Genomic DNA, 26,639 nt, shown 5'->3' with positions numbered 1-26,639 from the left:
ATTCATATTATTTTACTGAACAAACATTTTTAACATTACCCAGCTCCCTTTTATTCACTCTTGCATTCATACAGTGTATACTAGACAACTAATACCTCCGATAACCATATTTGTTATGTAGTACAATATTATGAGAGATGTTTCCTCCATATATTAGGTAAGTAATCTTATTAAGACTTGACAGATTATGCCCTACTGGGCACTGTTATGCTACAGTGTTTCATTGTCTATTATCAGCACAATGCAGAATGCAGCTGTGTCAGAAAACCAGTGCTGGCTGAACGATCATCATGCATCAGATCGATATATTCTGGATGCCAAACGATTCAGATGTATCTGTTTAGACAAAGACAGTCATGACACAATGTCATACCTCTTCACTTTCCTTGTGCTTGTGGGAATGTCAGGAAGTGGAAAGTAAGAAAAACGGCAATGGAATGCTTCACCCCGCTGACCCAGCAGACTATTGAAAGCAGGTGGAGGTGGTTAGACAGTACAGCAATATTACACCTATTAAAGGAGGGGGTGTGGGAGTTGACTCATACCCCTGTGGACAGCTGCTCTGGCCCAAATCACATTAAAAGTCAGACCAGCAAATAAATCACATTGCTTAAATCGCTGAATAAAAGGATTGAGGCTACACCACACTTAACTGGGAGTATGCCCCACTGAATTCAACAGGAGATGCTGCTTTTGAGTAGACATGTATAGGATTGCTCTGTGAATCTGTTATTTATTTTAATCTGCAAAATCTATATGTCTGGTGTTTTTTGTGTGTTTTTGCAAGATGAGCAGTTCTTGAAAGAAACTGTTAATCCTACCCATTCAGCTACTCCCCACAGAGAGTGGGTGGATTAGTAGGGTCCCTACGTTCCACTTCCCCAAGTCTGGGCAGTTTAATTTGCATATCAGGGCAATGGCTTGCTTATTAGGCCCAATTTAATCTTGTTTTGGGTAAAAGCTGAGTTTGTCAGCAAGGGCAGAACAGCCCAAACCCCCATTGCACCCACTGGGTTGTGACAGCCTCCTGCTGGCCATTGTCTGTAGAGTGATGCCAGTGTCACTCCACGGGCACAGACTTCCCTCTGGCTGCCAGCTTCAATCCCGTCACCCTTCCAGTCATTCCTAGAAGTTGCAGGGTGAACTTCTGAAGCAGGGAGGGAACCTCTTGCAGTTCCCATGCATTTTGGAACTCTGGAACTCTGCTCTCTCTCCCTGAGCATTACTTAACTCTGATGTAGAATGTCAGAAGAGAGCTTCAAAGGACTAATGGTACCCATCTAAAGCCAGTCCCTGTGTTTATGGTGCAAACAAAATCCACATATGTCAGTGGCAATTTGGCCATTGATTTCAGTGGGATGTTGACCACGCCACCCCATTGCCCACATACACGTCATTCTTATTTAGGGTAGTCTGAGAATGTTGCTTTAGCATGTCAGATCTCTTTCTGCATATACAAGCCTGGTGAGAAAGACAGCAGGAACTGCACATGCTGTGCAGTTTTGTGACAGGCTTCCTACTCTCAGAACGAACAAATCTGCCTTTTACCTCAAGGACCTCCTGCAGTCCTACTTTTGCAGCATGGTACTGAAGGAAGCTGTCCTGTGTCTTTGGTCTTACTGAAAAGATAACTATTGGCCTGAACTCATGATATCTGCAAATTATCCATGCTATGTGGCTTGTCAGCACGGTATAATTTGTTCCTATGTTTTAATACTAGACATTTATTTCAGCAAAATCCCTGAGACATTTTCTGCCCAAGACCACTGGGAAAACAGGAGCAGCAAACATGCATTACGGTACTCTTATGTTGCCTCTACCCCCAATCCTGTTTCCAGTGGGGCATTTGCAGGGGAACTTCACAGGGAACTGTGTCATTCACTTTTAATAAAGTGTAACATTTCCTGCTACTGAGGACTGTATCAGCAGCCAACTGTAATTGGAACAGTTTATTTTGAAGCACTAATTCGATGTTAAAGCCAAAGAATCATTTGAAAGCCTTTCAGAAAAGCATTCTGTAAGCCAATTAAAAGCTGTACTTTAACAAGAATTTTAGACAAACAGGCACTAAGAGCCAGCTTTGAAATTGACAAGATCAACAAAGTGATCTAAAGTGCATTCTGCTCTCTAATTAAAATCAGTCTCGGACCACTGTAATTGGTGCATGTTGAATTGTTTTGCCATTTAATAATGGTTCTGATACCCCCCTTTTTTTAAAGAAAGGCACTGAAGTTATTTAAAATTGGTTAATTACTTGTATAAGTTAGTCAAATGGCCAGAGGAACACAGGGAATCTGAAAATTAAGACATTATACAAGGTACTTCAACATTCATTTTAATGATAGAGCATGACTTTTGGAAGCTTGGATTTAATGAGCAATCCGCAACCACCTTTCATTTCAGTGAGGCTTGCATATGAAATGAATAAGAGAGCCAGTGTGGTGTAGTGGTTAAGATGTTGGACTATGACCTGGGAGACCAGGGTTTGAATCCCCACACAGCCATGAAGTGCATTGGGTGACCTTGGGGCAGTCACTGCCTCTCAGCCTCATGAAAACCCTATTCATAGGGTCGCCATAAGTCGGAATCTACTTGAAGGCAATACATGAAATGAATGGATGAATGAATGAATGATGCACAGAAGCAGTTACTGGTGGAGTGCAGACTTAGTTGTCTTGCATAGACAGGACAAGCAATGCAAGTAAACATGAACCACAGATTAATATCTGTGCAAAATTTCACTTCTGTGATCACAATATAACAAGCCTTTTATATTATGCAAAGGTATTTAATTTAAATTATAATTATATGAATTATATACACATACTGTACGTAGAAATCCCATTATGTGAGGGCTAATGACTCTCCCCCACCCTCATGTAACACCTTCCCTCTTCATCTAAAAAGAAAATAGCATAGCTGTTGTATCAAAAATCTTTTAGAAAATGCAGAACTTGAAAAGGGTGTGGGAGGGTCAATTTTTTTCTGCACAAAATCAATGAGCCAGAGGTTTGCACGTGGTCATAATAAAAGAAAACACCTTTGAACTTCCCATCCCAATTGTTACCACAATGTTGTTTTTGAAACATTTGCCAGGGTCAGAGACTGTTTTCCTCCATGTCTGTGTTATCCTTTACCTGGATGGGGTGTCTAGCATTTGACAACAGAAGTAATGGAAGATGGACAGACCAATAAAGACTCTGTCAGGAACCTGATGGAACATTACCAGAAAGAATAACTGCACTTTCCCCCATTATTCTAGTTCCTTCAAGACAGGATATAAAGGCACAAAACCGATCTATCCCCTCTTGACAATTCCCCTTAATATTCCTAGAAGACTTGCATGCCCTGTAAACATCTTCCAAAATACAGCCATGCCTTAGGCATTGAACAACAGAAGGCCAGTGATACATTCATATCTAAAAAGTGCTCTTCTTTACAATTGCATCTCACTTTTTGAGCTATGGAACTCAAAACTGAGTGTGTCTGTATGTAATTTGGTTCTTTTCATTTCCTTTCAGTTCCCATGAAAGACCTTATCGCTGTCTTGGCTTTTAAGATGGTGTAATCATCATAGTGGGTCTAGTCTGCCTCTACAGTTATAGTTTCTCATTTAAATGCCAGATTAGGATCAAATGAAAAATAAAATAAAATAATAATGTTGAAAAACGAGGGGTTATTTTTTAGCAAAAACCTACAATATTTACTTCACTTATTTCAGCACTTCTGAGAATAAAGCAAAGAATAAAGGTGGTTGTTATTATTATAGGGTTGGAAAACAAAAAAAGAACAAAGAGAACACAGAAGTGCATGCAATCTCCTTAGGAATTCACTGATGAAACCCAGAGACGATATTATCTTCGCTTCATCTCACTCCATTTCTTATGGGAATATCACTCCCCTACCCATCGAATATGGATGGGGTGAATGAAACTTTGCCCCCTAGGAAGGAGGAAGCATGACAATTGCTGGGGTAGAGCCACCTATATCGTGTGCCTCAGATGGCCTGTCAGTGGGAGGAGGATGTGCCTATCTCAGGTGGTTCTCCCTTTCCTACAGGCATATCTTGCAGCAACTGTGACAGCCTGAGATTCAACTTTTGGTTGCTGGAAAATGTGAAGCCCCTAACGTGGGCCAAGCAGGTGCAGCAAGGTCCTGATGTGAACAGGTTGCTTCCTCTGTAAGGTGCAGCAGAGATCACCATAGTGCAGCTTAGAGCTCTGGATAGTAAGGAAAGTAAGAAAGAGGGTCAGAAAATGCAGGAAGGACAGGGCAGAAAAGGCTCCTTTTACAAGGAAAGAAATGTACCAGCTTGGTTTAAGAGAGCAGATCTACCTGAGTGGCTTGCTTGATGTTCCAAGTAGGATAGTACTGAGTATTTGCAAAATGGGTTTATCTATGGGTTTAGGATCCTATATGAAGTTGTGAGAATTCACAACAGGGCCAAATAATCAGCATCAGCATCAATATGGTAAAGGGAACAGAGTATGTAGTGAGAAAAATAATCAGGAAAGGAAAATTTTGTAGCCTCAAGTGAGTACAGACTTATTTATCAGCTCTCATATCTGAAAACAGTATTGGCTAATGATGCTATTGATTTGGAATGCATGTTTTGATGTGGCCTGTGGCCATGGTGAAAGTTTAACCACCTGGAACTCATTTGGCTAAGGTCTGAGTTGATTGTACAATGAGAAGTTATGTTTTATGTTGAAATGTATAATCAGAAGTTATGTTTTATGTTGAAATGATCATTCCATTTGGGGAACAGCTGCAACACTAGGGGACTGAAGAAGACCTGCCCTGGAAGTGAGTATCTGAGCATCTGGATGCTTGCTGCTCGCTCCTTTGGGTTGCTGTCCCTCAAGACAGCTGAAGTCCCTAGTAACTGCTGCAAGGACTGGGACCTCTGCTTGACCCTGGCTCCAGAGAGAGGCTGCAGTTAATCTTGCAGCCTCTTGCATCAGCTGCTGGCTGGGTCAGGAGGCATAAAAGCCCAGCTGCCCTTGGGCGGTGGGTCTGTGGCCGTCGGGGTCACCACCAAAGGGGAACACCAAAGGGGATTGCCCCTTGGGGAGTCCCAAGGGCAAGGGTGCTACCCCCCTTCTATTACCTTTTCTCTTTTCTTTTTCTTCTTAATTTATTTTCTTTTAAACCAATCTAGAGGAGATTGGTGGTGGGGAGGGTGTGTGGTGCATGTGTAGTTCCTGCACCGGGTGGCAGCCTGTGCAGTGAACTGAATGATAGGAGAAAGTCACCAGATAACTTCAGAGTGACAGTCTGTAACTAGCAGAAGGCTGGCCCTCCCTGGGTGTAAGACAGGAGGGGGAGTAGATGGGCCCTGTGTGAAAAAGTTTGAATGGGTATGACTATTCCCAATTCTTGCAGAGGCCTACTGGGATAATTTGCTCCAGCAGGGTTTATTGGTGGGCTTGTGTTGGGTCCATATCAGGTGTTTAGGAGGAGTCTTAGTATGGAGGAACATGGGTGATGCCACCCCAATTTCAGTGTTTATGGGCAGAGGGAAATATAGCCATGGGGAGGTTGTGAATTACCATAGAAGACGAGGGCAAGGCTATCTGTGCCTTGTTCCTTGCTGCCACTCCTCTCATGGATGGGTTCCTTGTTGCTCATCTGCTGTGCCCACTGGCCTGTGTGTGTTGTTGTTTAATGCCAGATTGGTACACAGTAAGACCACTCTCATCCATGATTTGATTGTGGATGAAGGTGCCAATTTGGTGTGCATTACTGAGACCTGGGTGGGTAAGCTTGGAGGAATTGATCTGACCCAACTTTGCCCACCTGGATACTTGGTGCAACGCCAGCACAGACTGCAGGGATGCGGGGGGAAGAGTTGCTGTGGTCTACAGAACTCTGTCACCAGGAAACCACTCTGACTTGGAGCTGGCTGTGAAGGCTTGCACCTGGTGTTGGGCCAAGGAGACAGTAAACTAGGGTTGCTGCTGGTGTATTGTCCACCCTGCTGCCCGGCAGCTTCTCTGACCAAGCTGGCGGAGGCCATCTCGGCTGTGGTGTTGGAGGAGCCCAGAACGATAGTGCTGGGTGATTTCAATGTCCATGCTGAGGCTGCCTCTAATGTTCCGGCTCGGGACTTCATGGCCTCCATGATGACCATGGGGCTGTCTCAAGTTGTTACTGGCCCAACACATAGGGCAGGGCATACTCTCGACTTGGTTTTTGCTCCAGATGGAGGAAGGGGTGGTCTGGAGATAGGGGGGTGGATTTCACCCCATTGCCATGGTCAGATCACTTCCTGGTGAAGTTTAGACTTATGGCTCCGATCCTTCCCTGAAAGGGTGGTAGGCAGATGAAGATGGTCCGCCCACAGAGCCTACTGGAATCCACAGGATTCCTGAATGCCCTGGGGGAGTTCCCAGTATATAGAGCAGGTGATCCTGTTGAAGCCCTTGTCAAGCTGTGGAACAGCGAGGCGTGTTACAGTTGCCCCCGAGCGCTCTCTCCGGCATTATGAAGCCCGACTTGCACCTTGGTACACCAGTGAGCTAAGGGTAATGAAACAGGCTGGATGATGGCTAGAGTGCAAGTGGTGAAAGACGTGCTTTGAGGCTGATTGGGCATGAGTAAAACATCATAACCATGCCTACTGTGTGGCTGTGAGGGCGGTGAAGAAGGCCCACTTCTCTGCCTCCATCATATCCTCAAGTAGCCATCCGGTGGGGCTTTTCCATATTGTCAGGAGTCTGTAGACGTCAACTCCAGGAAATGGAGTCTTACACCCTTCGGAGGCTCACTGTGAATTGTTTGCTAGGCACTTTGAGGGTAACGTTGCTCACCTCTGTAGTAGTCTTGATGCCCCTTCCACATCTACTGTAGTCCTCAATGAGGTGTCCAGTGCAACGGCTGCTGCAACTTCTTGGGAACAGTTTCAGTTGATGTGGCCTGATGATGTAGACAAGGTGCTTGCGATGATGCCGCCAGCAATGTGTCCTCTCGACCCTTGCCCTTCTTGGCTTAGAATAGTAGAGTTGGAAGGGGCCTATAAGGCCATCAAGTCCAACCCCCTGCTCAGTGCAGGAATCCAAATCAAATCATTCCCAACAGATGGCTGTCCAGCTGCCTCTTGAATGCCTCCAGTGTCGGAGAGCCCACTACCTCTCTAGGTAATTGGTTCCATTGTCGTATAGCTCTAACAGGAAGTTTTTCCTGATGTCCAGTCGAAATCTGGCTTCCTGCAACTTGAGCCCATTATTCCATATCCTGCACTCTGGGATGATTGAGAAGAAATCCCGGCCCTCCTCTGTGTGACAACCTTTCATGTACTTGAAGAGTGCTATCATATCTCCCCCAGTCTTCTCTTCTCCAGGCTAAACATGCCCAGTTCTTCAGTCTCTCCTCATAGGGCTTGGTTTCTAGTCTCCTGATCATCCTTGTTGCCCTCCTCTGAACCTGTTCCAGTTTGTCTGCATCCTTCTTGAAGGGCGAAGACCAGAACTGGACACAGTATTCAAGATGAGGCCTAACCAGTGCTGAATAGAGGGGAACTAATACTTCACGCTATTTGTAAACTATACTTCTGTTAATGCAGCCTAATATAGCATTTGCCTTTTAGTGCAGCCACATCACACTGTTGACTCATATTCAGCTTGTGATCAATGGCAATTCCACGATCCTTGTCACATGTTGTATGGCTGAGCCAAGTATCCCCCATCTTATAACTGTGCATTTCGTTTCTTTTTCCTAAGTGTAGAACTTTGCATTTATCCCTGTTGAATTTCATTCTGTTGTTTTCAGCCCAATGCTCCAGCCTATCAAGGTCCCTTTGAATTTTCTTTCTGTCTTCCACTGTATTAGCTATGCCCCCCAATTTTGTATCATCTGCAAATTTGATAATCATGCTTTGTACCTCCTTATCCAAGTCGTTAATAAAAATGTTGAAGAGTACAGGGCCCAGGACCGAGCCCTGGGGTACCCCACTCATTACTTCCACCCAGTTTGAGAAGGAACCGTTGATAAGCACTCTTTGAGTATGATTTTGGAGCCAGCTGTGGATCCATCTGATAGTTGTTCCATCCAGCCCACATTTAGCTAATCAGAATATCATGGGGCACTTTGTCTAAAGCTTTGCTGAAGTCAAGATACATTATGTCCACAGTATTCCCACAGTCTACAAGGGAGGTTACCTGATAAAAAAATGAGATAAGATTAGTTTGGCAGGATTTGTTCTTCATAAATCTGTGTTGGCTCCATGTTGCATTGTTTTCTTTTTTTTTTTTTCAATAATTTTTATTCAGATTTTCATAAAACATACAAGACGAAATCATAAAACATTCAAAGACAAAAAACAAAATCAAAAATAGTTAAACAAAAAGAAAAAAAGAAAAAAAAACAAAAATAAAAAATAAAGAGTAAAATATTGACTTCCCATTTGTCAAAGATCAAATCAGTTATAAGTCTATAATATATAACAATCCTGTCTCTTAAGTCATATTATAAAATCACTTTCCTCCAGTAGTTATCTTACTTAATCATCAAATCTCATAAACATTACTTTATTCTTTCCACAAAAAGTCAAAGAGAGGTTTCAATTCTTTAAGAAATATATCTATCAATTTTTTTTTCCAGATAAGCATATCGATTAATCCATCTCATTACTAATTATGATAATCTTATTGTCATAACCATAGTCAAAATAAACATTTCAATTAATCCATCACATCAGAATCTGTTAGGTTCAGTAATTTCAGTAGCCATTGTTCTATTATCCCTATTAGTTCCATTTTCCATCTTCCATCTTCAGTAGTCTTGTTAAGTCCAGTAATTTCAGTATCCAATCTTCCATTATCAGTATTCCATAATAATCTTGCTGTCAAAGCCATAGTCATATAGTAAGAGTCTGATGGGAATTACCTCTATCCCAAATATTTTCTTGCCATCCATTCTGAATAGGTTGCTGAAATACTGCTGTAAAATCATATCTCTGTTCTTTTTTTCAAAATACACTGGGTCATCTCTTGAAAGTTTTTCCATTGTCACATGGCTGCAGTTAATTCCATAGATTTTCTCTATATTGGGCTCCATCACATCATTCCAGTCCAGAAGATTATCCATGCCATTGATAACTTTATCTCTAGAATCTTCATTAATTTCTTCAGAGATAACATTGAGTTCCAAACAATAGATTTTATTTCTAAAGTCCATAGACTCCAAATCTTGTTCCTGTTCCACGTTTGTTCCAATCTCCGGGATCTCCTCTCTCACAGGGACCCCTGTTCCAGTCTCCAGGGTCTCCTCTCTCACAGGGACCCCTGTTCCAGTCTCCAGGGTCTCCTCTCTCACAAGGACCCCTATGTCTTTAATCTCCTGTGTCTCCAAACAATAGATTTTGTTTCTAAAGTCCATAGACTCCAAATCTTTTTCCTGTTCCACGTTTGTTCCAATCTCCAGGGTCACCTCTCTCACAGGGACCCCTATATCTTTAATCTCCTGCTTCATTTTACTCAATTCAATTTTCAGCTCCTTACAACCCTGTCGCAGGTTTTGTTTCGTTATCTCAATCTCATCCATTATTTTCTGAAACATAGTTATTTCCAGATTCTCAGCCACTTTCTTAATTGCCATTTTAAAAGAAAAATATAGGAAAACCACTTCTTATTTCAGCAACAATTGGGTTAATACTCCAAACTTGGTGACATCACAGTATAAACAGAGCAGACAGCCTTATCTCTCCATGCTTAAGTAAACAAAATGCAGTTCCCAGGATCGAAACAATTAATGGCGGTCGTCAGGAAACAGATTCGTCAAAATAAAATAGACCAAAAAGAGAGTAGTCTCAGACAATATAATATTCTTCAAAATAAAAATCTGGAATAGAAATCCCTCTTCTGTGTATATCTTTAGAATGCAAATCCAGGACAGCTTTTTGCAACAAAAACAGAGATAAGCTATTAATTAGTGAGTAGCAGAGAGAAGTTATGGCTCCCCAGTGAGATGTCAAAAACCGATCAATCTGGCAAATCTCTTTTAAACAGCAACAATTTAAGTCAAGTAAAAGAAAAATATAGAAAGAAGGGTGCTTGCCTGTTAGTGCGTTCTCTCTTAGAAGATAAGATGAACGTTCGCTTTATCAGATAGAGCTTGTTGTTGAAAATCCGTCCCACCTTCGTCGGCTGGACCTCGTCCCATAAATTAATGAGATCTGGTCGTCCCAACAAAAATAGGCTTTGAGGTTAATCTCTTCGTTTCTCCCTACCCGGGAGAAGTTTAATCAGTCAAAAAAAAAAAAAATCTGACTGATATATCTGAATAAGCTTCTTTTGAGGCAGGAGCCCGTCTCAAAAGCAGGCACAGGCTAAGTCACCCTTCCCGGAAGTCTCACCCTTCCCGGAAGTCGCATGTTGCATTGTTTTCAAGGTGCTTACAGATTGACTGCTTTATAATCTGCTCCAGAGTTTTTCCAGGGATTGATGTTAGGCTGACTGGTCTGTAGTTCCCCGGTTCCTCCTTTTTGCCCTTTTTGAAGATGGGGACAACATTAGCTCTCCTCCAGTCATCCAGCACCTCACCAGTCCTCCGCGATTTCGCAAAGACAATAGACAACGGTTCTGAGAGTTCTTCAGCCAGTTCCTTCAATACTCTAGGATGCAGTTTATCGGGCCCTGACGATTTGAACTCATTCAAAGTGATTAGGTATTCCTTGACCGTTTGTCTGTCAAGCTCAAGCTCCAATCCTGCCCCTTCTACTTCATGTTTCCCGGGATGGTCATAGACCCTTTTTTGGGAGAAGACTGAGCCAAAGTAGGAATTGAGCACTTATCATTTTGCCTTTCTCATTGAGTAGCTGTGCCACCATTTCTTTTCTCTGTCTTTTACTATGGACATACCTGAAGAAAGCTTTTTTGTTGCTTTTAGCATTCCTCGCTAACCTCAGCTCATTCTCAGCTTTAGCCTTCCTGACACCATCCCTGCAATTCTGTAATACCTGCCTGTACTCTTCCTTTGTGGCCTGGCCTTCTTTCCACTTCCTGTATGTGTCCTTTTTTGTTTTCAGGTCATCTCTAAGCTTTTTGTGAAGCCACATTGGCCTCTTCTGCTGTTTCCCCCTTTTTTCCTTGTTGGAATTGCTTGCCATTGCGCTTTTAGAATTTCCTTTTTTAGAAACTCCCACCCATCTTGGACTCCTTTTCTCATTAGGGTGGCTTGTCAAGGAGCCATACTTACAATTGTTCTGAGTTTATTGAAATCAGCTTTCCTGAAGTCCAGGGTGCGCGTATGGCTACTCTCAGCTTTTGCTTCTGTTAAAATCAAGAATTCAAGTATGGTGTGGTCACTTTCCCCCAGAGTTCCCATAACTGCCACTTCATCCACCAAATCATCTGTATTGGTTAGAATCAAGTCCAGGATATCTGAGCCTCTGGTTGCTTCCTCCACCTTCTGTAGGAGAAAGTTATCTCCAACAGAAGTCAGAAATTTCTTGGAGGGGCCGTGTTTGGCAGAATTTGTCTCCCAACAGATATCGGGATAATTGAAGTCCCCCAATACTACTACATCATGACTCCTCGAAACATTGGCAATTTGGTTTTCAAAAATTATATTCTCATCTTCTCCTTGATTGGGTGGTCAGTAGTAGAGTCCAAGCACCACATTTCTTGGTCGCTCTCAGAGAATAGCATTGGGTGACTGTCTTTCGGCCCCCTGGCAGTTGTGCTGTGGGGTGCCGCAGGGTACCATCTTGTCCCCCATGCTGTTTAACATCTATATGAAGCCCTTGGGAGCAGTCATCAACAGCTTTGGGGTGAGGTGTCAGCAGTATGCTGATGATACCCAGCTCTATTTCTTCATAACATCTGAATCAGTGTTTAAAAATTGAAATGTGGGAAGAATCAGCTTGCTCATAAAGAGTATGCGAGATAATAATTCAGCGCATGTAACTTGTATAAGTTTTAGAACAGAACAACATGAATTCTACTAAAATAAAATATTTTAATGTAATTAAAATATTTTTATAAGTATATAGGTAGAGGCAATGTTGCTATGTTTTCATGTTGTCCACCTGTGAAGGTATTGATTTATTATTAAATTTATATCCTGCCCTTCCTCCCAAAGGGAGCCCAGGACAGCAAAGGTACCTGTGTGTTACACACACACACATCTTTGAAAGGTGAAAATGGAGACAGTTTGATTAGTGGCCTCGAACCACTTGCTCCTGTGCCCTGTGGCTGCATGTCCCTCATGACTCCAAAGCACGGTGTCCTGTCCTTCTGCCCTGGGACTTCTGCTCTGGAGAATTCACAGAACTTGTGGAGTACTGGACGGGCCTTCTGGAAGACATCTCCACACTCCCTGCCAACTTGATTGTACTTAGAAAGAGACCCAGTACAGTTAGTACAGTGAAATTGTTTTCTCTAAAGTGTATTGATTAATCAATAAATCAGTCAATTAAAATAATTTCTATACTTCTTTACATTCCTGAAAAAATCTCTAAGCTGTTTAATTCATATAGGACAGTACAACATATCACAATAAAATATTACAAATGGAAATCAAATTCGAAATACCATAAATGCCCACATTTCTAATGCAGCCTGCTGAAGACCTTCCTCTTTCAACAAGCCTTTGAAGTAGAGACTTTCTCTCAGTCTGCATCTGTGTTGGAACTGTTTTTAAGATGGTTTTCAAGTTTTTTTTAAAAAAGATGTTATTTAAAAGATGTTTTATTTTTAAGTTCTTTTAGAGATGTTTTGTTTTTACGAATGTTAAAAAAGATTTTGGTTTTTAATATGTTTTATATATGTTTTTATTGTTTTGTCATTTGCTTGCTGCCCTGGGCTCCTTCTGGAAGGAAGAGTGGGATATAAATTTTAATAATAATACATCATCATCATCATTATTTAGGCCAGAACAGAAAAAGCAATGGATCCACTGACATGGCTGTTAGACAGCAAGTGTGGGAGCATCTTCAGCCTTAGCGTTCTCACTCATGCAGCGCCAAAGCTGCTGCTGTTGGTGGGGAGAGTATTGCCAGAGCTGCTTCTGTGTGCATTAGCACTCACTCATAAGATCATTGCTGGGCATGATTGTGTGAACACAAATCTAAGTAATACAAATAGCAGCATACTACTACACTTGCTTTAGGGAATTATCAACAACCACACGGCTGTAGCAATAACAACATTTATTAGGGAAAAATAAATGGCTAACATCAAGCCTGACGGCAGTTCTGGCATAAACACGGACAAGCAAGCTGAAGTTGAATCCAAGCAAGATGGTAGCGCTCTGGGGAGGGGCTGTCAGGTGGGAAGATTCCCAACTTCAGAAGCTAGCTCACAGGAGGTGTTGGTTAGGGTAGAACTCCCCCCAAATACCCACTGCATGGTTTGGGAACACTCCTGAATTCTGTGCTGACTGGGGAATCCCAGGCAGCATCAGCGACCAGGAATTATTTTTACCAGCTTCAGCTGGTATGCCAAATAGGGGATAGGACTGACCTTGCCACAATGATCCATGCTCTGGTCACATCCAGTCTAGACTATTTTAATGTGTTCTATGTGGGATTGCCCTTGAAGATGGTTCAGAAACATCAGCTGGTTAAGAATGCATCTGCCAGAGTCTGCTTGTCAGAGCAAGGTAGTCAGTATCTATAACACATTATTATATCATCTGCACTGCTTACCAGTGCATTTCTGAGCCTAGTTTTAAGTGCTGGCTGACTTTTAATGCTGAAAACTCTTTGGGCCCAAAAGGTGGTGTTTAATGGTTGTCCTACTCAGAGTAGGTGCACTGTAGTTAATAGATGTGACTAACTTATGTTCATTAATTTCAGTGGGTTTACTCAGCCTGACTCCCTCTAGGATGCACACCTTAACATGGTGAGGGGGGTTGAGAGTGTTGAAGAAGCTGAGACCAATTGTGCCAGGAGTCTAGAGCAAGAGGCTAGACCCCTAGCAGGGGCACCCAAGGCGGAATGGTCAAAGCTGAGACACCAGACTAAGTTGAATCCAAACTCAGAGGAAAGCAATGGTAAACCACCTCTGAATACCTCTTACCATGAAAACCCTATGAACAGAGTATCCAAAATGCGACACGAGATAGTGCTGGAAGAAGAGACCCCCAGGTCAGAAGGCACTCAACAAGCTACTGGGAAAGAACAAAGGACAAGTACGAGTAGCGCTGTGACGACACAGCTGGATCAAAGCTGAAAAGAAGCCCAGAGGCGCACAGATGCGAGAGCCCAGGGTTGTATGACGTACACAATAGGAACATGGAATGTGAGAAGTGTGAACCAGGGAAAGTTAGAAATTGTCAAGCAAGAAATGGAACTCATCAACATTACAATACTTGGCATGAGTGAATTAAAATGGACAGGAATGGGACATTTCCAATCAGGCAACTACAAAATATTTTATGCAGGAAATGAGAAATTAAGAAGAAATGGAGTTGCTTTAACAAACTGGCAACCAATGCAGCTGTTTTAAAACAGGGGTTATATGAGTTCTAAAGGGAATCCCGGCCAGTAATCTGGCTGCTGCATTTTGGACCAGATGGAAGTTTCCAGCCCCACATAGAGCAGATTGCAATAATCCCTTCTAGAAGTTATCACAACATGGAGCACTGTGACTAAGTCTTCTCTGTCCAAAAGGGGCTAAAGCTGGTGAACCAGCTGGAGCTAGAGAAAGGCACTCCTAGCCGCTGAGGCCACCTGAACATCCGGTGACAGTATTGGTTCAAGGACAGTGTTGGATCAAGGAGTACCCCCAGGGTGTGGACTTGCTCCTTCAAGGACCACCTATACCCATACCATCATGCCTGCACTTTAAGATATGCTGTGGAGGCTCTCCTGGTGTGCCCACGCCCTAGGTCAGCAAGTTGTGTGGCAACAAGAGAGATGCCTTCTCTATGATGACCCCATGGCTATGGAACTCCCTGCAATTAGATCTGCACCAAATCTCTCTGCTTCCGACTTGTCAGAAGGCTCTGAATTTTTTTAATTTTTGCAGCTGGCCTTTTGGGTATGATGTTTATTAGCTGGGTGATGGTCCATCTCAATTAATGCACACCATCAAACAAGCATCAGCTTGTATCCACTGCTAGTCTTACTCAGAGTGAAATGGAAATAGACTGCCTTCAAGTTGATCCCGACTTATAGTGACCCTACGAATAGGGTTTTCATGGTAAGCGGTATTCAGAGGTGGTTTACCATTGTGACCCACTGAATTTCATTCATGGACATACAAATTTAGTTCCATTAATTTCTATGGGTCTACTCTGAGTAGAACTTAGTTAGAGACAACCCCATCACTACACAGAAACAATATGATTGTTGGAAATCCAACTGTATGTCTACGTTGTACAGCTCTAAATGTTATTAACCATCTGAGATGTCTGTAAAAGTCTACCATTCAACTTTAATTTGATTACTTTCCATTTACCATCAAGGTTGTTAACGTTCCTTCTTTTGATAAGTAGGAGAACCTGAGCTTCTGATGAGATGAGCTACAATCATGTGAGGGCCCCTTAAGTGATATGCATAAGTTGTTGATATGGGAAGAAATTAAGGAGCAATCCTGTGCTTTTAATAAGCTGAATGGTGTCATAAAGCATATCTTTTAGCAATATAGTTTGAAGAGTTGGATTATCTAATGTAACTGTTCAGTGGTTCAATTCACAAAGAGCACATATGCAAATGGATCTCTCAGCTGCCAAGGTAGTCTGTTGCAAGGAACAGTTCTTTTTGCCTTATAGTGATTTCAGAGTTGTCCCAATCCACAGCCATTGGGTAAAACTAGAGATAAAATTAATTTCCTTTTTTAATGCAAACTCGGTTAAAATAAACTATCATCTATGAAGATGGAAACAGTGATACCAAATTAAAGTGTTATGAAAACTTTTTTTACTCTCAAAAAACCCTGATAAGTGGCTTCCCAGAGTATTCTAAAATTTAAAAAGTGGAAATAAATATTTCAATGGGATGTGTCCCCTTCATTTTTACATGCTAAAAATACTTTTCCCAGAAATCAAACCACATATGAATAGGACTACTCTGTACAGTGGTACACTGAAGTGATACTTCAGGCTGGGAACACAAGTCTGATAGCCAGAAGGCTTGGTCACACAAAAGTTCTAAAAGATGGTGTGGGATATGTGCTAACAATTAGTATTCTGCTGGATAATTACACTTTTCCTCCTTCAAGCTAGCTCTGAAGTTGAAATCTAGAAAAAGCACCAACTATGCATCATAAAAGGTCAGTCAATTGTTTTAATCCAACAAGGGCAGTGTGTTGCAGAAGAAAAAGTCCATCAATCTGCTTTGCGCATTGAAAAGAGCACAGCATAGGATGAACAAAATGCAAGTTAAGGGTCTAGGGTTGGCCAGTCATTGATGATTTAGCTCTTGTGGTATGTGCAGTGCTGATCAGTGGCAGTGCTTTTGGAGAAAAAGGACAGAATCTAAGCTCCCCATTCATCCCATTCTGGAGACTGAGGTCTCCCACAAGAAGCAGTGATGGCCACCAACCTAGATCACTTTAAAAGAGGATTAGACCGATTCATGGATGATAAGGCTATCAATGGCTACTAGCCATGATGGCTATATTCTGCCTCCACAGTTGGAGGCAGCATGCTTCTGAATACCAGTTGCTAGAAACCACAGGAGGGGAGAGTGCTCTTGAGCTCAGGTCCTGCTTGCAGGCTTCCCATAAGCATCTGGTTGGCCACTGTGAGAACAGGATGCTGGACTAGATCGGCCATTGGCCTGATCCAGCAGGCTCTTCTCATGTTCTCGTGTTAATACCCATGGCACAAACCTGGTGTTTTTTTCTGAGCCAAGAACTCTGTTGGAACATCCTGAGGTGCAAAAACTATGTTCTGATCTGCACATTCAAAAAGTACAGTCAGACAGTTATATTAGAATTCACAAATATCAAATCCCTCAAGCTTCGCAACATGATATAAGACATGCAATTCTCATCTCCAGTTATGTATTTTTGGCATTTCAACCTATTCAGACCTGAGACTGACCTTTAACCCAAACATGCATTTGGAGACCCATTTCTTAATATTTTTGTTACCATATATTTGTATGGCGGCAGTGCTGCTGTTGTGACCAACCTTGAATTAGCCATGACCCACCAGCTGAAGACCAATGGTGTAGCTCACTCCTGTAAGTAACTACCCAATCCATTGCGTTGGATAAGTTAATCAATATGGCAAATGGCAATCTACTCATTCTTGCATATGCCAGTGACTCAGAAAACAACAATGGTCTTCTGTCACCAAAAACCAATTGAATGTCTATTTCTGGATGAATTCTTCATTTACATATACAATAGCTACTTATTCTTTTGCGGTATATTTTGAACACTCTTTAAAAAAAAAGATCAGAAATGCTTTGCAAACAGCCAAATGAGCATTTCATTCCCTATTTTAACAAGCCATATTTCCATTATTCTTCTTTATATTTGTTGAGATGCAAGAAATATAAAAATAATATGCTGTCTTCTTTTGTGGCACCCTATGCTACTGACAGATCGACTCATATTGAGGCTTATTGCTGTTACAGTATCATTAGCTGGTCTGAAGTTGTAATTGCATGACTGCAGTTGATATAAATAGGTGCCTCTATCCTAGCCACAGCATTTTTCTTCATTGAGGATACTGTTTCAAAGACCTTATCAACTTTCATATAAAAAAGAACTATTTCAGAATGTGCTTTCTGATAGATTTGGTGCCCTCATTCCTGCTAAATGAGAAAACACACTTCCCCCCTTGTAAAAAAAAGTGGAAAGATGCAGGAATCCTTTTTTTAAAAAAAGCAATCAAAATTATGCACTCATTTATACAAAGGCCTAGAAATCTATGCAAAGAGTGGTTCATTGAGTTTTTGTTGAGCCAGCCAGCTGAGACTGCCATCCCTATTATATCCGGGGGGGGGGGATATGAAATAATTTCAGTTGCAATAATATATATGCATTTATCTAAACATAAGTTCACTCGTTTCAATGTGACTTACATCTGAATAGACATCATACAGGATTGTGCTGTTAGCCCATTTTAATAACCAATATATTGCATAAGCTTTGGTGCTCATTTTTGCTCTTGTTTGCACTAGGTGTAGGTGCACCTATGGTTTCCCTTTGTCACACTCCAGTCAAATGCTGGGCATTTGCAACAATCTATGGCTTATTTATTTTACCATATGGCAAATACATGGAAGCTCTGGTGTAAACTGTGTCCTCAAAAGCCATTTTAGCATTTGTTCACACTGTTTGCATAAACGGCAAGCCTTCTGTAATTTTATGCTAACTTTCAAGCAATATTGAAATGTTTTACTGATGCACAGAGAGGCTTATAAATTAATTCTCTGTGGGCATTTCAACACTAGGCTGGGACCTGGCTTGACAGAGGGACCCTCCTCAAATCATGGGCAATTATACAATACCCCACATAACGTAAGAGTCTCCCAAGATCAAATATCAAATAAGCAAGGCCTGAGGTTTTTAGAAATAATCTACGCACACCAGCTAGAGTGTCTGCATGGCTCAAATGTGGACCGCTCTAATGGTACATTTACTCACCTATCCTCTAGAGGAGCCAGTGTGATTGATTACACACTGGTTTCAAGTTCCCTTTTCTCGGAAGTAATCAAGTTTTCGGTTCTGGACAGATATGATAGCGATCATTTTCCCTTACTTACGGTCCTAAGTGTGACCCTCCCTAGGATTTGCCCGATCCTTCCAAACTTGGAAGATCTCCAGTTAATAGACCAAAGAGTTCGCTGGTCTCCAAATTTGCACTTTTCAATTGTAAAATAATTGTAGAATAATTCCCTTCTCGAACTCAGACAGGCTATTATAGCTTCTAAAACAAGATCTAGGGCCTTCTCAGTGGTGGCCCCCGAACTATGGAATGGTCTTCACGAGGAGGTGCGCCTGGCGCCGACACTATCATCTTTTTGGCGCCAGGTTAAAACCTTTCTCTTCTCTGAGGCATTTTAATTCCTGTTAATTCTAAATTATTATATTTTGATTTTAGACTGTACAGTTTTGTGTACAGTTTTGTGTTATTTTTATTGTATTTTTAATGTTCACCGCCCAGAGAGCTGTTGCTAGTCGGGCGGTATATAAGCTTAATTAATTAAATAAATAAATAATAAATAAATAAATAATAAAATTGATGTCCAGGACGCCTACCAAAATATAACATCCTTGCTAAAACCTATGCTGACTCGGAAAGATATTCATAAATCCTCTCGTCATGGATATTCCGGATGGTTTGATTTAGACTGTAGAATGGCAAAGTGCCAACTATCCAATCATTTACGAAAGATGACAAGAGACCCCTCTATTTTTGATCAAATCCACTGTATCGCCCTCCGCTCTTCTTATAAGAATTTGATTAAACAAAAAAAGGCACAGTTCACGAGAACTCAGTGGCATCGGCTCACCCTCGCACAGGCGGAGGAAAATGAGCGCCTTTTTTGAGATATAGTAACAAGAGGTACAGGAAACTCTAGACAATATGTAACCAGTCAAATTTCTGCCTCTGAGTGGATTGAACACTTTACTAAGATATATTCTGACCCGAGTGTTCCCCTGGCTCCCCCGGCTCCCCCTCCACGCTACATAGAGGAGAATTGGCCCCCGGTTTCGCCATTGCAGGTTAGGATGCTTATTTCTACACTAAAAAAGGGTAAGGCCCAGGGTGAAGATATGCTCCCTCCAGAACTGTTTTACAACTTCCCTGATTGGTGGATTCCCATCTTCGCCAAATTATTCACACAGATAAATAATACGGGCATTATGCCGGAGGGGTGGAAACAGAGCATAATTATCCCCATTTATAAAAAAGGAGTGAAAAATGATCCAAACAACTATCGCCCCATTAGTCTTCTAGACATAGGTGCTAAATTATATAGTAAATTCCTCTTATACAAGTTGGATGAGTGGATAATGGATAATTCAATAATTAGGCCAGAACAAGCAGGATTTCGTCGAGGACAGAGCACTATAGATCATTGCGCCACTTTATTATTCCTCACGAGACAATCGATAAGGGGTCCTACAAAACATCTTTATGCCGCCTTTGTAGATCTGGCGGCAGCTTTCGATTCGATTGACAGAGATCGCTTGTGGAACAAACTAGGCCAAACAAATATTGATAAACGTTTACTATATTTAATTAGAGAATTGTATTCCTTCAATACTATTAGAATCAGAGTGGGAAACAATCTTACAGATCCAATATCAACAAACAAAGGTGTTAAACAGGGCTGTTTATTAGCCCCTACCCTCTTTAATTTATATCTGAATGATATTATTACTGAAATAGAGGGTCCAAAATTTTTCCCTCCCTCTGTTGGTAGTAGGAAGATATCCCTTTTATTATATGCTGACGACATGATCCTTCTATCCTTGACCCCTATAGGTATGAGAAGGCTTTTGGCAAAATTGAACCACTACTGTAAAAATGAGGGTCTTCAAATTAATTATAAGAAGACCAAGATTATGGTCTTCAGCAATAGACATCGTCAACATACATGGACCATTGGGAACCATCCAATAGAGCAATGTCGCTCATTTAAATATTTGGGAATTAACTTCCAATACACGCTTGCTTGGAAAATTCAGATGACAGCAATAAAATTAGCCGCCTCTAGATCGGTAGGGGCGATTCTCAAATTTTATAGAACAGCAGGGAGTCATTTAGTTTTACCTGCTTTGAAAATATTCCAAAGCAAAGTCATCCCACAGATAATTTATGGGGCGGCTATCTGGGGATGGTTGGTGCCCACGTTCCTGGCGTTAGAGGCCATTCAAAATAAATTTCTTAGGCACCTTTTGTGTGTTTCTCCAAGCACTCCGGCCGTGTTTTTGAGAGCCGAAACCGGCTTACTCCCAGTCACAGCAAGGATCCATGAATCACTGCTGACTTACTGGGCTGCACTATCCAATTCTACTTCTAAGATTATAGTAAAGGCATGTTTTGACGCAGCAGCGGTAGAGAAACACTGGTTTTTAAAATTCAAGACGGTCTTAGCCTATTATCATATCCTGACCCAATCAATCACCTCTCTTCACAAGTATAACTTTCGGGCTCAGATAGAGAGAAATAGTGTTTGGCGGGACAGTCTGGCAATTTTAAACACTAAGTTTTCCAGATGGTATGGTATATTTAAAACCAATCACCTAAGGGCTAATTACTTGTCTTACTCTCTACCTGTACAATTAAGAAATGCTTTTACAGCCTTAAGATTTCAAACTATGCCTAGCGCCATTGTAACCGGCCGATATCATCAGACCTTATATGAACAACGATTATGCATTTGTCACCAGGGGAAGGTGGAAGACCTTAACCATTATCTATTTGAATGCCCGATTTATACACACCCCAGATTTAAATTTCTTGACGGTATGATTAACCGTCTAAGACAAGAAGCGGATGAAGATTTAATCTCTTTCCTTTTAGCAGATAATAACCCACAAATTACCTATTATGTGGCACATTTTGCCCTCGCCGCTCAAAAGTTGAGGGTTAAATTTTTGACTGACACAGGATTATAGGTATAAATGAGGATATCTCATAGGGCTGTTTGGTTTTATGCTGTATTCGCTACTACTAAATAAAGTAAGGATCATAAGAAAGTGAGAGATCTTATAGATCAAGAATTTTATAGTAACGTGGACAAGGTGCTTGGACAGGTACGTGCAACCACTTCGGTACTAGATCCTTGCCCCTCTTGGCTAATAAAAACTGGCAAGGAGGGAACAGTTGGCTGGGCCAAGGAAGTGATAAATGCCTCCTTGCAAGAGGAAGTGGTCCCCGGTTGTCTGAAAGAGGCAGCAGTGAGACCACTCCTGAAAAAGCCTTCCCTGGACCCAGAGGATTTCAGCAGCTACAGACCAGTGGCGAATGTTCCTTTCCTGGGCAAGATCTTGGAACGAGTGGCTGCTGTCCAGCTCCAGGCACTATTGGATGAAACCGATTATCTAGATCCATTTCAACCGGGTTTCAGGCCTGGTTTTGGCACTGAGACGGCCTTGGTTGCCCTGTTTGATGACCTATGCCAGGAGAGAGACAGAGGGAGTGTAACTCTGTTGATTCTCCTTGATCTCTCAGCAGCTTTTGATACCATCGACCATGGTATACTTCTGGAGAGGCTTGCAGAGTTGGGAGTTGGAGGCACTGCGTGGCAGTGGTTCCGCTCCTACTTGGCGGGTCGTCTCCAGAAGATAGTGCTTGGGGAACATTGCTCGACACTGTGGGTACTCCAATGTGGGGTCCCGCAGGGTTCGGTTTTGTCTCCCATGCTTTTTAACATCTATATGAAGCCGTTGGGTGCAGTCATCAGGAGTTTTGGAGTGTGTTGTCACCAGTACGCTGATGACACGCAGCTCTACTTCTCCTTTTCATCTTCTTCAGATGAGGCGGTTAATGTGCTGAACCGTTGCCTGGACGTGACAATGGACTGGATGAGAACTAACAAACTGAGACTCAATCCTGATAAGACTGAGATGCTATTGGTGGATGGTTTCTCTAATCAGATGGTGGATACATATCCTGTCCTGGATGGGGTTACACTCCCCCTAAAGGAACAGGTTCGTAGTCTGGGAGTCGTTCTAGACTCTTCCCTGTCACTTGAGGCTCATGTAGCCTCGGTGGCACGGAATGCGTTCTACCAACTTCAATTGGTAGCCCAGCTACGTCCCTACCTGAGTAAGGAGGATCTTACATCAGTAGTACATGCTCTGGTAACCTCACATTTGGATTACTGTAATGCGCTCTACGTAGGGCTACCTCTAAGACAGTTCGGAAGCTACAGCTGGTGCAAAATGCGGCGGCCAGATTGCTAACAAGAACGAAGCGATCTGACCATATAACACCTATTCTGGCCCGCTTGCACTGGCTTCCAATACGCTTCCGGGCCAAATTCAAAGTGTTGGTATTAACCTATAAAGCCTTATACGGCGCGGGACCTCGATATCTGTCGGAACGCCTCTCCCGTTATGAACCGGCTCGTGCACTACGGTCTGCTACGAAGGCCCTCCTCCGGGTCCCGACCTATAGGGAGGCCCGGAGGGCGGTGACAAGATCAAGCGCCTTCTCAGTGGTGGCCCCCGAACTATGGAATAGTCTCTCCGAGGAGGTCCGCTTGGCGCCGACACTATCATCCTTTCGGTGCCAAGTTAAAAACTTTCTCTTCTCCGAGGCATTTTAATTATTTTTTTTTGTTAATGATTGTAATGTTTGTGATTTGATTTTAGCTTATGCAGTTTTTAGATTGTGAAATTTGATTTTAGATTGTGATGTTTTTGTACTATATTGTATTTTATTGTATTTATGTTCACCGCCCAGAGAGCTATTGCTAGTCGGGCGGTATATAAGTTTTAAATAATAATAATAATAATAATATGATTTTAACGGTTTTAATAGAAAAATTTTATTTTGTGTCTGATAATTTTAAGGTTCTATTGCTGTGTTATTGCTGTATTTGTGTTGCGACGGCCTATGGCCTGCAATAAACTTTCTATCTATCAGAGAGGCAGAAGTGACTTCTTACTATAGACTTTAACCCAAAGGTGGGTCTCTGTTAAAGATCTTAGTATAAGGGCATGCACATATAGAGACAAGCAGTCCTTCAGGAATTCTGGTCTCAAGCAGTAAAGGGCTTTAATGATCAAAACCAGTTCTTTAAGTTGTTTCTGGAAACAAGCTGAAAGCCAGTGCAGTTGTCAAAGCACAGCTCTAACATGATCATAATGCTCCATTCCAGTTAACAATTGCAGTTTTTGAACAGTCTTCAAAGGCAGTCCCATTTACAACACATACAGTAGTCTAATCTGATGGGAAGATGGGCTTAACTGATGCTGCTTTGGAATTAGCACTGTTTAGATGCTTGCTGCTATAAATCTAAAATGCCTGCTCAGTCTGTATGTTAGATTTTGTTTATTTTACAGCAAAGATACTATAAAGCTCTAGTATTCTTTCCTCCAAAGGATATAGGTTGTATAAAGCTGACCTGAATCCCACAATATTCAAGAGAAGGCTTACAAATGAACAGATCAGCCTATTTTTGGTCTGTGTCAATTTTGCATGTGTTCATCCATACGACTGTTCCATCCCATTTACAGTTTACATTCATCTGTGAAATGAAAAAAAGTATTAAACTATTTATTTATATATTAAATTTCTGCTTTACCTATCTTACCGAAGAAGCCAAGGGCAGCAAACATAAAAAAGTTAAACAATACAATTAGGAATCGACTTGAAGGCAGTCCATTTCCATTTCAAAAACAGCTGCCCTGGTCTCCTACTGGGAGAAAGGGCAGGATATAAATCTAATAAAATAAATAAAGAAATAAATAAATAAAAACATATTTAAAACATTAAAAAACAAAAATATCTAAGAACTTTAAGAATGTCTAAAAACATTGTTTTAAAACCATTAGACTACAAAGATAAAAAAACCAAAGTCTGAATTAAACTCTGAAACTGGACAAAGCAAAAACAAATCCCGGGATTCAATTGATGCGATATCATTTAAAACAAAAGTGTAACCCACTAATCCCAATACCTGCAGTAGAGTGGTCTGGTTCAATCTGCATTGACAGCAGAATTTCTACCCATGATTGTTCTAGCTCAGCCCAAAATTGCAAAAATAAAATACAGAAATGACAGCAAATATCTAACTTAATCCAATGAAATAGTTCCATTAGTGGAAGGACTTCTGGTTGTGCAATGGTACTCCCCTTCCATGTCCACTCCCTGTGCATCCTCCCAAATTTGTTCTGGAGGCTCGCCCAACTCTCCAGAGCAGATTTGGATAGAGTGCAGGAAGCACATGGGGAAAGGAGAAGGAGGGGAAGTGCCAGTGCACAAACGGGAATCCTTGCGCTAACACAAGGTGGAGAACATTTTGCCCTCCAGATGTTGCTGAACTACATTTCCCATCAGCCCCAGCAAGCACGGGGATTATAGGAGTTATAGCTCTGCAACATCTAGAAGGCCAAAGGTTTCTCACACCTTCGCTAATAGAACAACTATGTTTTTAAGTAAATACAATATTTGCATATCTGCATTTAAGTGATAGTAATAACACTCAGTATGTCTAATAAACAATCTGGTTACCATTGCTGTGTAAAAGCAAACTTGTTCTTTTTATAATAAAATACAAATTCCCCCAGCTTCATTAGGATGCACAGAGTAGCAAAGAAACCACCTCAGTGAATTAAGGCACACATACACACACACATACACACAAATATAGTTCACATGCATCCTGGGCTGTCTATTTTAGCCATTTACAGATGTTCCAGACAAGCATGTGGAGGAAGCAACAGCATTGTGGTGGTCAGCTATGTAGACTGCAACATCTACCTAAGCAGTGAAGTACCTTCAGTCCCTGGACTAACAGGCTGGCCATTGGATCATCCTGGACACAAAAGAGTATGAGGTGATTTCTGTTCCAGTGGAGGCTTGCCTGTGCAACCCAGCCTTTGGTGCATTCCTGTATCCTCCATTTGTTCTTCTTTGATCTTCACTCCTGCTTTGTTCTTTGATCCTGCTTTGTTCTTTGGTACTTGCTTCTAGTTTATCTTTTAGTCCTGACTTGCTCATGGGTCCTCATTTCTGTCTTCGTTTCACAACCGGTCTCCTGATGTGAAGGCCACCAACTGAGCTGGCTTTACAAGAGAATTCAACAAATCCATGGATGATAAAGCTACCAAGGCCTACTAGCCACAATGGCTATGTTCTACCTCCACTACCGGAGGCAATATTTCTCTGAATGCCAGTTGCTGAAAATCACAAGTAGGAAGAGCGCTGTTGCACTTTGGTCTTTCTTTCAGGCTTCCCATAGGCATCTGGTTGGCCACTGTGAGAACAGGATTAGGGATGGCATCTGTTGGCTGGTGCATCTTTGAAAGCATTCCGTCGACCCAACACACAGTATTGAGTTGGTTCTTTGTCCGCTAGCTGCTGCTTTTACCGATCTGTTTTTTCCCCTTACAAAAAGATTGATATTAATGTTGGTATTTTCTTTCTAAATACTGATGTTTTCTTTCAAATTGTCAATATTCTTTCAAAATATTGATATTTTGAAAGGAAATATTGATAAATAAAAATATCTATTTTTTTAAAGAAAATACCGATATTTTTAAAACAATATTTTCCAAGTGGGAGGAAGCAAGCCAAGTCTCACCCATGTTAAGGACTCTCACATTAAGGACTCTACGCTCGCTGAGGAGGAGATGGGGGTGTACTGAAAACTGCTTTCCTTCTTTCCTTTCCCACAGGAAAACAGTTGGTCTCTGCTTGCTAATGTGAAAACTGACCAGCCTCATTCACAGTAGAAGAGGAGGCAGTGGAGCCACTTTCCTTTCCTTTATCAATATTTTCTTTCAAATCATCAATATTTTGAAAGATATTTTGAGGAGGAAAAACTGAAGTTCAGAGCAAACAGGATCATTCCACAAAGATGGAGAATATGTGAACCACTGAAAAATCAGGTACTAAATCCAAATTCAGCAAAATTTGCAACCATCCTAAACAGAATGCTGGACTAGATGGACCTTTGGCCTGATCCAGCAAACATGTCCTCATGTTCTAACTCCTCATTCCTGGCTCACCAAGAACTCCTGCCTACAATAACACTTTTAAAGTTTAAAACC

Source organism: Rhineura floridana, chromosome 4 (genome assembly GCF_030035675.1).
Source record: "Rhineura floridana isolate rRhiFlo1 chromosome 4, rRhiFlo1.hap2, whole genome shotgun sequence".
Lineage (NCBI taxonomy): Eukaryota > Metazoa > Chordata > Lepidosauria > Squamata > Rhineuridae > Rhineura > Rhineura floridana.
This window is presented reverse-complemented; position numbering follows the sequence as displayed.